Raw genomic sequence first — 13,637 nt, 5'->3', positions numbered from 1 at the left:
ATTCCACAACACACCACCCAGTAGCAGCCACACCACCAGCTTACCTGGCAAGGCAGCCATGACACGCATAGCAATTCCTATCCACTATGCCCCACGAATCCTCCCTCGGCCCGGATCTGGGAACCCAAAACGGCACTAGCCTGGCCGTTCCTACCCGCTGGGAAAGCCAGTAGGCCCAACACAAACCAAGGCACAACCGCCTCTCTAGTCCCACCATCCAGAGATGGCAGGAAGCAAGCAGGCCTCTGCATTTGGCACCACTGTCAAAAAACGAAGGCCTTAGGTTCCAAGGCAGGTCTTCTCCCCGGTGCCATATCAACCACTAGTGCCCGTGCAGTTGCCGCTGGGATACACAGTGCCAGGCTCAGTGGCTCCCTGCTCACACTTGCCCCTCTAGCCCCCCACGTGTCAACAGGACCTGCAGCCCCCATGGACGGTGGGAGCTTTGGGTCTGGTGTGTCTATGCCAGGCCCCACTCGCTCACAGGTACCCGGAACATCCCAACTTGGGGCAGGGCTGCAGGGGGCACCCAGCACCACTTCCGCTCCTCCTGTTGGTCAGACAACAACGGCCCTCTCTCAGAACATTCTGGGTGCTGCCGGAGGACGGGCAAGTACTGTCACCTTAAACCCGGTTACCTGGGTCCAAGCAGTCCAAAATGTGGGAGGGGCGGTAGTGGGACACCACAGTACAGTTTCCACTGCTGGAGGTGCTGGTGGGCCCAGTACCCTTCAGTGTGCCCAAGGAACACCTAGACCAAGGAAATCGTCTCCACGTGGAACACCAACGACCAAGGGCAAGCGAAACACGTCTACTTCCAACTTGTGCTTGGAGTCAAACACCAAAAGCCAGCGCGCCCAAAGCAGGGGTGGTCCGATTACGGGACACGACAACACGGCTCCCAACGTCAGAGGCTGCAGTGTGCCCATTACCCGCAAAGGCGTCCACCGTTCAACGAAACAACGAAAGCCAGGGGTAAGGGCTACCACCTCACAAAAGAGGAATTCGACATCGAGCGACGTGCATGCTTCGCCAGGAAACCCGAGCCCTAGGGGCCGACCTGCCGAAAGCACGGGCAGCGCACCTGACCGAAAGGACAACGCTCGCCCCACCATCGCAGCCTCTGGTGTGCCCACGACACAGAAGTGCTCACACAGAAGGGGCTCGCCTGGCCACACGATCGCTCTTGAAACTCCAGCTTGTAACACCACCACTCAGTGCTTCAACCCACCACTGCTTGTTCCCTCCTTCCGCCAAGCACCTGTGGTCAAGCTGCCATTCCTGCATTCCATCTGGATAACTCGGACCCACCTGATGCAAACTCTATAGACGACATCGTAGCCATGATGGCGGCCCTTTCTATCAGCAAGCGCCCTCAGAAGACTTGCAGACTACCTGGCACTGACACAGGTGGTGCTAGGGGAATCAGCACCACGGTGGTGCTAGGGGAATCAGCACCACATCTTCTGTGACCAGGAACGCCAAGGGTCCCCCATCCACACGGACCACACGGAGCGCCCCCAACCACAGCACTGATGGTGCAATGGGGGGTAGGGCCTTTTAGAAACATACCCTCCGAACACGTAGGCCTGCCCCTAGTCAGAGTCCTCCTCTGACTTTGGAGAAACCGGCAATGTGTTCCGCGGGTCCTGGCCTACTGTTCCTGTGCCCTGGACATAGCTGAGTCACCTTCATAAACTGCCCAGGCCTTCCAAGGAAACTACCAAGTTCCTTTCTTTTGGGAAAGGGACATACCAAGTTCCTGCACATTGTTATGTGACAGTAGCACATTGTTATTTGACAGTAAATGGACTTTGCTGTGCTGTAGGGGGGCTCAGCCCCTTCAACTGAAACTGAACCTGTTTTCAGTAGTCAGAAGGAAACACCCTTTGCGGGTGTACATTTTGCAAGGTGAGGGGCACCTGAGCCCAGTTAAGAAGTACACCAGATTCGAGAAGTTCCAGATACAGTTCCAGAATAGAAGAAAGCAGCATGTATCCTCAATGGTGCCCCCCCTGCCCACCCCACTGGCCCCCCGGCTTGGTGTTAACTTGGCTGACCAAAGCTCTGAGCCAGTTTTGCCTCCTCCTGCAACTGGCAGGATGCCGTCTGCTGTCTGCTGTCTGCAAAAGTTCCTTGCCCCATGCCTACTTGCCTCAATGGACCCTTACCTTTCCCAAACTGAACATATACTTCTCTAGCTATAAAACATATACTTCTCTAGCTATAAAACTTTGTTCCTGTTAACCTGCCTTTGCTCATGTGCCTTTTTGTCTCAACAGTGGAGAAAGAATTAACCTATGTGAGTGGTGATGGGTTCAGCCAGAATTAAGTCTGTACAATTTTCTGTGTAGCAGGGGCTGGGATGTGGAAGTAGCCAGGCTGCTAGTGCAGACTCCTGAGATCTGCATTTTGACTGGAAGGGGTGACAATCCAGGAGGACATACGGTTCACAGGCGGGAGGGATGAGGTGACTGCCCTCCCCTCTTCCCTCTGTTTCGCTCTCCTCTCCCCCCACTCTGACCTCATTAGCGGCGGGATAACCCCCGATGTGTCAAAGGAAGCCACTCTGACCTCATTAGCGGCGGGATAACCCCCGATGTGTCAAAGGAAGCCACTCGACGATTTTAGTTTTTAAACATGTTGAAATGCTTTCTTATGTGCCTTCTTACTTAATTTAGACTTAGTCGCGTCAGCCAATATGTTCCCTCTTCACCCAGAGAGGACTGAACCTAGAGGAACAAAGGGAGTAGAAGCCCATGCTTGCTCTGTGGCCTGGCTCTGGCCATTTTCACTGCCTCCTGCTATGAACTCTTAGAACTCTTAGACTGTAGAAGGCCACCTCTTAGAGAACATTTCTTTGTCATACCTCTTTGACAAATCCCGACTCAACGGGTCCACACGGTAAATGGAGTCACTTGAGCCTCTGGCAAGCCATATATGTCAATACTGGCAAGACCTATAAAACTTCTCCTAACAATCGAGTCTTTGTCTCAAACAAGCCTACTCTGGAAAGCCATCCTGCGAAGTAAGCTAAGGTGGGCAACTGCCCGAGACTTCCCTGGCCTGTACACTTCCGGGCACCGTGAAGTCCAGTGCATGTAAACATCGCCTTTGTTCCTTCCTGATTCTGCTCTAGTCAGATGCTCAGCCACCTGCAACTCCCCGAGGTCCCCTTGCTTTGAGCCAGACCTTTGTGTAAGTGACTACAGAAACCACCACTCTCCACGTAGTCATCAGCCAAAATCAAAGTATCTTATGTCTGCATGAGCAGGTTGAATAATAGCCCCTGAAACACGGCCCCCAGGTCCATATCCTTGCCCTTATAATCTATGATTTTCAGTACATTTGGAAAAAGGTCTTTGTCGATATAATTAAGTTAGAGTTTGGAGGTGGCGGGATCCCTCAATAAAATAAATCCCAAGAATCCTTACACATGGAGGACAGGGGGAGATTTGAGGCAGAAAAAAGGGAAGATGTGGGCACATAGAGGAGAAGGTGATGTATAGACAAAGTCAGAGACTGAGTGATGTGCTCATAAGCCGAGGAAGAGAGCAACCCTTAGAAGCTGAAAGAGGCACAGAGTGGATTCTGCCCTCGAACATCTATACAGCTCTACTGACACCTTGATTTCAGACTTTTGGCCTCCAGAACCATGAGAGAGGAACCTTCTGTTGTTCAAGCCACCACGTCTGTGGCCATTTTCATGACAGCCACAGGGAACTAACACAGCTGCCATTAAACCTTTCCCAGGGCTTCGTGCTGTACTGCACAACACTGTCTGGCCTAACCTCCATGTGTTCAAACTGTTTCAAAGGTCACAATGTCCTACCACCTAAGAAAGACCACAGCACAAAGCCATCTTCTCTGGCAGTACCAAGACAGTCCCCACATAGACATTTTACTTGGCAGACTTTGGCTCCTTTTTATTTCTCAGTGTTCCCATGTAATGCACTAAATGTTAACATCTTTCAAATATCCTAATAAAGTACAAAAACCTTACTACATCTAGGTCTGGAGTAGGGTAGGAAGTAAAAAAGGAAAGATAGAGACTGAAATATGTTTTTACTTTTATTGATAAGCCAGGTTTGAGAAGCCCAGTTTGAATGAAAGCTAAATGGCCCCAGAATTGGGCAGATTACCAACTAGTAATACTCGGGATGTGAGAAACAGAAGATACCCACTCGCATTCTCGAGGAAGAGAACAGAATTAGTCAAGGCGAGCATGACCGGTTAATTCTTCCTAAACTTTCTATGGACACCATTTGCTCACCTTAGGGGCAGAGTAAATAAAGAAGCAGAGCTGAAATGAGCTAAGGAGCTCTCACTTGACATGACTTAAGGATCAGGAGTGGGGAAGGAACATTTGGTACTCCCTACTCCCACCCCAGCATTTAAAAACAAAACGAAACAAAACACACATTTACAATGTAAAACATATCAAACTACTTTAACCCTGATTTACTCTTCCTACAATAAATAGCCAATCAAGAGCCTTGGGCAAAAACATCCTGATTAGGGCGCCTGGGTGGCTCAGTGGGTTAAGCCACTGACTTTGGCTTAGGTCATGATCTCAGGGTCCTGGGATCGAGTCCCCCATGGGGCTCTCTGTTCAGCAGGGAGCCTGCTTTCCTCTCTCTCTCTCTGCCTGCCTCTCCATCTACTCGTGGTTTCTCTCTGTAAAATAAATAAATAATCTTTAAAAACAAACAAACAAACAAACAAAAATCCAAATTAGCTGCTGATAAAATTCTTTGCGAGCAGATCCCTCTACATGACTCAGAGGGAGAATATAGACCTGTATTGCTTCAGGACTTTCTTACCAAGAATCCCTATCATTTGTATCCTATTCTACAAATACAGCCCATGGCCTAGCTCCACCTTCATCTGCTCTTCCTGGGTTAGTCATAAAGACACACGTAGAAATAAACAGAAGGCATAAGGTAGGAATGTATAAAATAGTGGGAAAAAACATTCAAAGTGGAGTCCAGTACCACCACCATTTACCAGAGGTGAACTTTCAAGCAGCAGCATTCACATTTCTTTTCTGGTTTATCTGTCAAGTGCTAATAAGCAGTATGTACATAACTCCTTTTCATTTTCTGAAATCTGGTTTTTATGGCTAGCCACCAGACACCAAGTAACATGCTAAGGCAACATCGACAGATCAAAAATGTCAGTCCCTGGTCTCAAGGAACGTTGCCTAGGAGAAGACAGAGACGTGTAAAAAACACAATTAAAATGCAGTGTAGCCCACGCGACTGTAGCCAACGCAACAACCAGGAAGGCCAAAGTGCCATGGTAGCCAAAAGGAGAGAGTGGTCCCAACACTAAAAGGACTGCACAATAAAAATAATATGCAAATTGAGTTTTGAAAAATGCAGTGGCTTTTTCCAGGTGCACAACAGGGAGAAAGGACTGCTTGGTGGAAGGAAAAGGACAATCCAATATGGTAAACTATTCACATAACCCAGGAAAGTCAAGTGGGGAGTAGCAGGAATAGGGATTACATAAACTGGGCATCATGACTCTCTGTAAACAGAAAGCCCCTGAATAATGACTCAACTGACAGACCATACGCCCATTTTTGCAAGACTACCTTCAGAGAAACGCTGAGGACCCATTTAAGGGGGAAGAAAACAGAATTAGTAACTCCTACCAGAAAGACTAAGGACCTGATATTAACACCAGGAAACAAATGAGAAGATATTCAGAGGCAGAACCCAGTGTGTCTGACGATGAATTCAGATTTGGCGATGAGAAGTCATTAGGAAAGGACAAACAATGGTAATCTTAACATCTTCTGCCTAAAATGTTCTCCCTAAAACAACGTACAAAGAGTTTCTTACAAGTTACAAAGACAAGAATGCTAGTTCAGTGATCAAGTCTATTGGAGTTAATTGGTGATGGCTCTGCGTTCTCTCAGCCTTCTAGTTCCATGGTCTTTTCTCAAGGATTAAATGATCTGAGGATCTGGCTTTCAGTTTTTGTTCACAATTTGTTGGTTCTGATATCTTAGTGCTGGCAGTTGTTCAGTTATTAAGAAATGGTTCAATGTCTTGGTCTCTAGCATCCTTCCAGGCCTTCTTTTCTTGATGTTTTTTGCTTTCGTTTCAATCGCACATTTAAATTTTTCTTATTTTGGTAAAATACTTATGGTTTTATTTTTGTTTATTACGGTAAGATTCTTACTGTTTTTATTTTTAATTTTTTTTTTTTTTCTGGCAAGAGGTCTTCTCAAGAGGTTGTGCTCTTTGAAATCCCATCAGCAATGAATAGGATTCTCTGTTGTCTCACATCCTTACCAGCAAGTAGTACTGTCAGTTTTTGGTATTTAAGCCATTTTATTAAATGGGTGGGGTATCCCACGGGTGTTTTGTTTTTCTCTAATGCACAGTGCATATCCTTTTCCAATAATTCCCCAGTGTTGAGCAATTCTTTTTTAAAGATTTTATTTATTTGACAGAGATCTCAAGTAGGCAGAGAGAGAGAGAGACAGAGAGAGAAGCAGGCTCCCTGCTGAGCACACAGCCGGATGTGGGACTCGATCCCAGGACCCCGAGATCATGACCTGAGCTGAAGACAGCAGCTTAACCTACCGAGCCACCCAGGCGCCCCTGTTGAGCAATTTATAGACGTGTATTTGTCCTTTTTATATACTATCCACTAAGATGTCGACTCCTATTGCCTTTTCATTTTAACTGATTTGGGGAGTTTAGTTTCTTATTATGAAGTTGTTGTGGTCGTTGTTTTTGTTGTTAGTTTACTACTTCTCTGAATATTCCACATGCATATCTTTCTTTAGATATGTGTTTTGAAAACATATTCTCCTAGCCAGGTGCTTGTCTTTCCATTCTTTGAACACTGTCTTTCACAGAATGGACATTTTAAAATTTAATAAGGTCCACATCATCAATTTTCTTTTCTTTCACGAATCACGCTTTCTGTGTTGTACATAAAAACTGTGCTTCAATCACACATTTAGTCTTTTACGGTGGCAAAATACACGTAACAGAAAATTTTAAATATACACTTCAGTGGCATTAAAATGTATTCACGATGTCGTATAACCATCACCACCACCCATCGCCAGAACTTTTTTTATCATCCCAAAGTGAAACTCTATTCCCATAAGAACAACATCCCAATACCCACGCAGCGCAAGTCCTAGAAACCACCATTTGACTTCCTGCTTCCATGAATTTGCCTATTATAATACCTCAGCTAGGTAGAATCATATAATATTTGCCCTTTTGTAACTGACTGACTTCACTTAGCATAATGTTTTCAAGGTTCATCCATGTTGTAGCGTGTATCAGAACATCATGACTTTTTTAGGCTGAATAGCATTCCATTATACGCATATATCATACCCAGTAGGTACAGTAAATATATTTCCTATACATTATAGGAAAATGTAAAAATACGTATTTGGTATTAGAAATCGGAGAAAGCTTTTCTATCTTGAGGAAATTTGTCTAATAACAATTATCTTTTATCAGGAGCTCACTACCACTCTGAGAAGATGGGGCTAACCCCCACACTGACTCACTGAATGTCTTTCTTACATGAACCAAAGAAGGCTGAACCTACTCTCTAAAAATGTCTTATCTGGCATAGATCTAAGAGAGCAAAAAGAAAACCTCAAGAGGTTCAATACTTCCGTTCAGAGAAGCAACTGGAACTTTCGATGATTACCTGGCACTGACCGGACTTGCTTGACGTGAAAATAGAATCGTAAATCTCAGAAGATCTGATGACCTTGGAAGATTTTCAAAACTCCCTGCCATTAATTGGAATTCCCTTAAGAACAGCCTTCCTTAAACATACTGATAATATGCTTCACAGATCGATATTCAGAAGCCCATGTTTTGGCTAAAGGAGCTTCAGGAAAACAAAACAAAACAAAACAAAAGGAGACTTGTGGTTTAGTTCTACCTACTTTGGAGCCTCTGTTTAAATCACCCACTTCCGCTGGGTGGCTCAGTGGGGTAAAGTCTCTGCCTTCGGCTCCGGTCATGATCCCAAGGTCCTAGGATCGAGCCCCACATCGGGCTGTCTGCTCAGCAGGGAGCCTGCTTCCTCCTCTCTCTCTCTGCCTGCCTCTCAGCCTACGTGTGATCTCTATCTGTCAAATAAATAAATATAATCTTTAAAAAAAAAAATGAAACCATATTTTAGGGTGCCTGGATGGCTCAGTGGGTTGGAGCCTCAGCCTTCGGCTCAGCTCATGATCCCATGGTCCTGGCATCCAGCCCAGCAGTGGGCACTCTGCTCAGTGGGCAGCCTGCTTTCTCTTCTCTCTCTCTCTCTCTCTCTCTCTCTCTCTGCCTACTTGTGGTCTCTGTCTCTCAAATAAATAAATAAATAAAATCTTTAAAAAACAAACAAAAAAAAGAAACCATACTTAATCAAAGGATAGAAACACCAAACTTAACACCAAAGCCAAGAGACTGTGGAAGTCATCAACCACAGAAAGATTCTGAAACCTTTCTAGAAGGCAAAAAGTGAAATGTAGGCGTGGTGGACAGAATGATCAAGTCAAGACTACCCTGAGAAGGGGCTGCACAAAGCCAGTTTACTTCTGCTGAGCCTCGGTTAGAGTAAAGAGAGAGAAGAGGGGCTGAAAACAGGGAGACAAAAGTCCAGAATAAAAGTTCATGTAATGAGCTCCAAGGATCACTCAGTCGGCCCTCCGTATTACTCTGTATGAATTACAAGAGATTGTTGGTGAGCGAAATAAGGGAAAGGGAACGAGTGGCCAGCCACAGGTTATTAGCTAGAGTTCACTGTCATTACTACCAATTCCATCCAAGGTTGCCCACCCATGGCTTCATTTGCCATAACTGAAGATAACTGCTTTATAAATGGTCAAACAAGGAGTAGTCTTTCTGGCAAATTTATAAATAACTGTTATTGTTAAAATATTTTCATTCATGACTAAATCAATCACTTTAAAAAAATTTTACCTTGACAAAGTCTATCTCAACCTGTCTGCATCTGCCAAGCCATATATTATCTAAGAACAACGACTTCCCAACTAAATTATTTCATCTTACGAAGACAAGTAAGAGAATGGTCTGTATTTTGAAAAAAGCACCCTGTCCCTATTCCCATTTGACAAGAAAAATAAAGAGGTGATTTTTCTGGGATATCCTTGTCCAAATTTCCTTTTACTGTCCTGAAGTCCTAACACTCATCATGTTTAATTCTTCCTCCTTTGGGAAAAAAAAGAGATAGAAATCATATGACTGTAATTGATTGTTTTCAGATATGTCAGATGTGACCACCTTTTTCAGAGTTCCTCCAAGAAATCTTTGCCCAAAATTTCTACAAACTTGCTATTTCTGTTCAAAAAAATCAAAAAAAAAAAAAAAAAAAAAAGGGAAATCAAGAAATTGTTCCCTACTGAACTCTCCTCAAATGATATCAAGGAATTATGGCTAAATGTCATAGCTGTAAATCATTTCTCCTTCTAGAGAGTTTAGAAAGGCCTTATAATATTTGTCCTTTTCTGCAAGCAGAATGTGCGTCTGAGTGCGACCTCCTGTGTCCCACCAACCTCAAAGTTTCGTAAGGACGGATGTCCACATTTGCTCCACCAACAGAGCTCTAAAACTAATTCTGTAGCATATGAATCATGTCCACAGCTATTTCAAATACAAGAATTAAAAATATATACAAAACTTTAAAATGTATACACATTGTTTTTAACTGATCAGTATGATTCTTGGTTCTGAAACTTTTGCATGTCATATTCGTAATGTGCAACATCAGCCCCATGAGAGAGAAACACTTCAGTGAAGTAAGTTGAAGGGCTGCCTGGGTGGCTCAGCCAGTTAGGCGTCTACCTTCAGCTCACGTCATAATCAATCCCCAGGTCCTGGGATGGAGCCCCGCCATGGGCTCTCTGCTCAGTGCAAGGCTGCTTCTCCCCCTGCCTGCTGCCCCCCCTGCTTGTGCGTGCTCGCTTGCTCGCTCTCGCTCTCTCTCTCTCTGACATGTAAATAAATAAAATCTGAAAAAGAAAATGAAGTAAGCCAAAGAAAAGAGACTCAAACTAGGTAGAGCCATGCGTAAGGTAAGATTGTTTTGAAATCTTTCTCAGCATGCGGAAGCTTCCAGCTCCTAGACAGGAATACACGTTCCCCTTGCCACACTCCCAAGAGTAGGTCTCCCCTCTTGTGCATAAGAACGTCTAGAATTACATGTATGTGCCAACGATGTCGAGGGAACCTGGCTGGCATACTCACAATGAGCAAACTGTATTGATCGGACTTTAGTCCATTACACTGCTCCACTATTAAGTTGAATAAATGATGGATTTGCTTTCTAGATATGAACCAGCTTCTCATCTATATGGAATCATCCACCGGTGCATTCCTTTCAGGTGGATAACAATTTATCTAGACTATAATCTTTATATATTTACATAGCATCTTCAAGTACCATCTTACCTATCTGGATCCTTCAAAGTAGACCAAAGAGCAAACCGGGTCTGCAAGGCTGAATTACGACTGTGGGATGGTACAAGGCTCGCAACTGATGGTCCGTGACTCCCGTCTTCTGAGATCAGAATCCAGTGTGGTCCTTGAACAAAAGAAGACTTCATATTGGGCAGTGGCTGTGCTCACTGTGAGTACAGCAGCACCGTTCTCAGTACCCTAAGAGCTACAAAAAATAAAAGTAAAAATTTAAAAAACGCTCACACACCCTCCGGAGTAAGAGCTCTGGCATCACTCGGGCTGGGCTGGGTTCGAATGCCGACTAAGGCACTACCGTCTGTGTGACCCCTGCCAAATTCCCAAAAAGAAAGAGCGAGCTTACCTGCCGGAAAGGGAGGCCACGGAATACAGACAGCATCTAGTCAGGTCAGGGTTAGGAGTCTGGCTCAGAAACCACCTCTGCGGCTTGCCAGGTGACTCTGGTGGCCTGGCTCCAGGCCTCACAGGGAAGCAGGGAGGTTGCCTCGAGCAGCAGGCCACCCCTCGCAGCGCTAGGGGGCTCCCGTGCTCGCTTGCTTGGCGGGCTCAGGGGAGGGCTGGCAACTCACGGCGGGGGCGGGGGCGGGGGCAGAGGACCGCAGCAGTCCCACAGAGCTCCCCACCATATGGCTGCCCGGAGGCGGCCATATTGGGTCCAAACAACTCAGCCACGTCAGAAGGAAGTCCCAGGCCCTGGAGGCTGGTGGGCGGGGCCTTCCAGGCCCTGGAGGCTGGTGGGCGGGGCTCTGAGGCCTCATCCTTTGCCCTCTGGCATAGGCACTTGCCAACATTGGGCCTGCTCCTCCCTTCTCTGTGACGTGCTCCAGGCATATATCACAAGCACCGGGCTGGGTTGCTCAGTGCCTGCTAGACCTCGAGAAGAGTTAGGACCTCCGGAGGCGCTCTCCGAGTTTCATACTCTTGTCTCGCGATCGTTTGGCACACTGCAAGCGCTACATGGGCAATCTGCTTAGTAAGTTTCGTCCCCCGCCCCGCCGCCGTCCCCTGCCAGGCCGATGTCGCCCGCTGGTCTCTCCTGCCTGCTCAGCCTCCCATCCTGTCCGGCACCACCCGGCTGCTCCGGCTGCTCCGGCTGCTCCCACACCTTCCCACTGCCCTGGGCACAGGCCATTCCACCGGGATCTTAGGCCTTTACCAGCTAGCTTTCATGTGGAGCCAAGGAGACGGTATCCGCTCCCTCAGGCCGTGTGTTCCCCTGTGGGCCTCCTCCCCTCGGTGAACTGGAGGGACCCTCCGAAAACACCTGTACGGTCTGCTTGTACCTCCATCATGTTCAGACCCTCGAGAACCGTGAGGATCCCTCCACCCCGGCAGAAATTCACTGTCCTGCCTTCCCAACCCCAGCAGACAGTCGAGGCTGTGAAGCCGAAACCATCCAGTTACCTCCCAGCGTCCTGCCCAAAGGCGTTGGGGGAGAAGGTCCAAGAAGTGCCCAGAGAAGGGAAGGATGATTTGGGAGACACCAGAGGGCCGGATGATGGGAACAGGGCCCCCCACAGCAGTGGGGATATACTGTGGACATCCAGGCCCCTGGAGACCGGTGGACTGCTCAGTTCCCACCAAGGCAGCCCTGCACCTGGGGACCCATCTCCCAGTCCCTCAGGAGACAGCTTGGGGGCAAACACTCAGACACCTCGGGTGAGCTCCCCCTCGCCCCCAGCAGAAAGACCTGCTGTCACTTCAGAGGGCCCAGCTGGTGACGTTGCTCCTCTTCGGAAGCCTGCTCCAGAGGTAGCAGTGCTCTCCCACCCAACCCCAGGCTGCCCCTTGCTGCAGGAGACATCAACACAGAAAGTGGTGGCTGAAAACCATCGGCCTAGCCAGAGCACACCAGACCTCTTGAGGAAGGTCACAGAGGCGCATAAGCCTCGAGGCAAGCCATCCGAGCACCCCTTGCCACCAGTATCTGCCACCAGTAGGCCCTCCAAAAGGAAAATACCCATGCCACTTTCTGTGCCTCTGCCATCAGCAATGCCATTCCAGTGGGGCAGAGGAGAGTTGCCCCCACCTCCCAAGCTTCCTTGCATAGCTTTGGGCAGAAAGCTGGGCATTCTGGACAATACCGAGGGGCAGGGGAAGAAGACCTTGGAGGGCGGAGCAGAGATCCTGGCAGACGACGGGGCCACTCAACCTGCCCCTTCCTCCCCCCTACTTGCCTCAAAGACTACAGACTCCCTGCCCCCGGCCATTCACACATCACAGGTCCCTGGTCCTACCACCGACTTGGCTGACCAATCTGCCAGGCCCCCAATCCCATCTGTCCCTCCACCCTCCCCAACAGAGACTACTGATCAGGGAACAGCCTCTGGAGCTCCAAACTCTCCCACTCTGGCTGTTCCTACTGGCTCTCCTCCCCCTGGGGAAATTCCACTTCAGAAGGAACACCCTCTTCAACCCCTCATCGGTACAACACCTACTTCCGACCCCCCGGCTCCTCCTTGTAACACCTCAACCGTCTCATCACAGCTGCCCTCCTGCAAAGGAGAATCCCCAACTCCTATGTGTGTCGATCCCTCAACCGTCTCATCACAGCTGCCCTCCTGCAAAGGAGAATCCCCAACTCCTATGTGTGTCGATCCCCCCCCTCTTTTCCCACCCACCCCTCTTCCAGTCCCTTCCCCAAAGAGTCCTGGTATTTTTGTGGCGGCATCAGCCACAAAGGCATCAGCCAACTGGACATCTGGCCATACTTCCAACGCTGATGTCACTGACATGGACACGACTCCTGCTCCTCAAGCTATCACGTTCAGATCTCCCCGGGGCCCCGGGGTGAGCTCTCCTTCATTATCCCAGGGCCGTTGCAACAGGACGCTGAAGCGCCCTGGAAGCACTCTGGCCTCTACCATCCCATCGAAATTGATGGCCACCTGCCCCAACATCGCCCCTCAGCCCACACAGGGGACACGTGCTGGGCAACAGCAGACAGCCGTTCTTCCCAGTGCTGGCATTCCCACTGGCTTTCTGGCGAATTCTGGAACCACCACCGTTCCAGTAGGCAGCACCTCTGCAAACTACAGCTCTACGCCTGAGCCCATGGATACCTCACCTCCCTCACAGGCCATTGTCTTTCGTTCACTGCCAAAGTCCCAGGCAAACCACTTAGCATTCCACAACACACCACCCAGTAGCAGC

General features: G+C 48.1%; 1 protein-coding gene and 1 long non-coding RNA gene across 4 annotated transcripts in view; both read right to left on the bottom strand.

Moving 5' to 3' along the window:
• LOC309845973 (uncharacterized protein) overlaps window positions 1-13,637 on the bottom strand; it is a 231,324-nt gene that overhangs the window by 98,779 nt on the left and 118,908 nt on the right. The gene's annotated exons all lie outside the window — the stretch shown is intronic.
• On the bottom strand, window positions 9,970-11,064 carry LOC309845928. The gene is made up of 3 exons (XR_014301608.1): window positions 10,828-11,064; window positions 10,458-10,590; window positions 9,970-10,018 (listed from the first exon to the last, which is right to left on the bottom strand). It is a non-coding gene; the product is annotated as an uncharacterized lncRNA (long non-coding RNA).

The sequence above is a fragment of the Mustela nivalis genome (genome assembly GCF_964662115.1).
Source record: "Mustela nivalis genome assembly, chromosome: 13".
Lineage (NCBI taxonomy): Eukaryota > Metazoa > Chordata > Mammalia > Carnivora > Mustelidae > Mustela > Mustela nivalis.
This window is presented reverse-complemented; position numbering and strand designations above follow the sequence as displayed.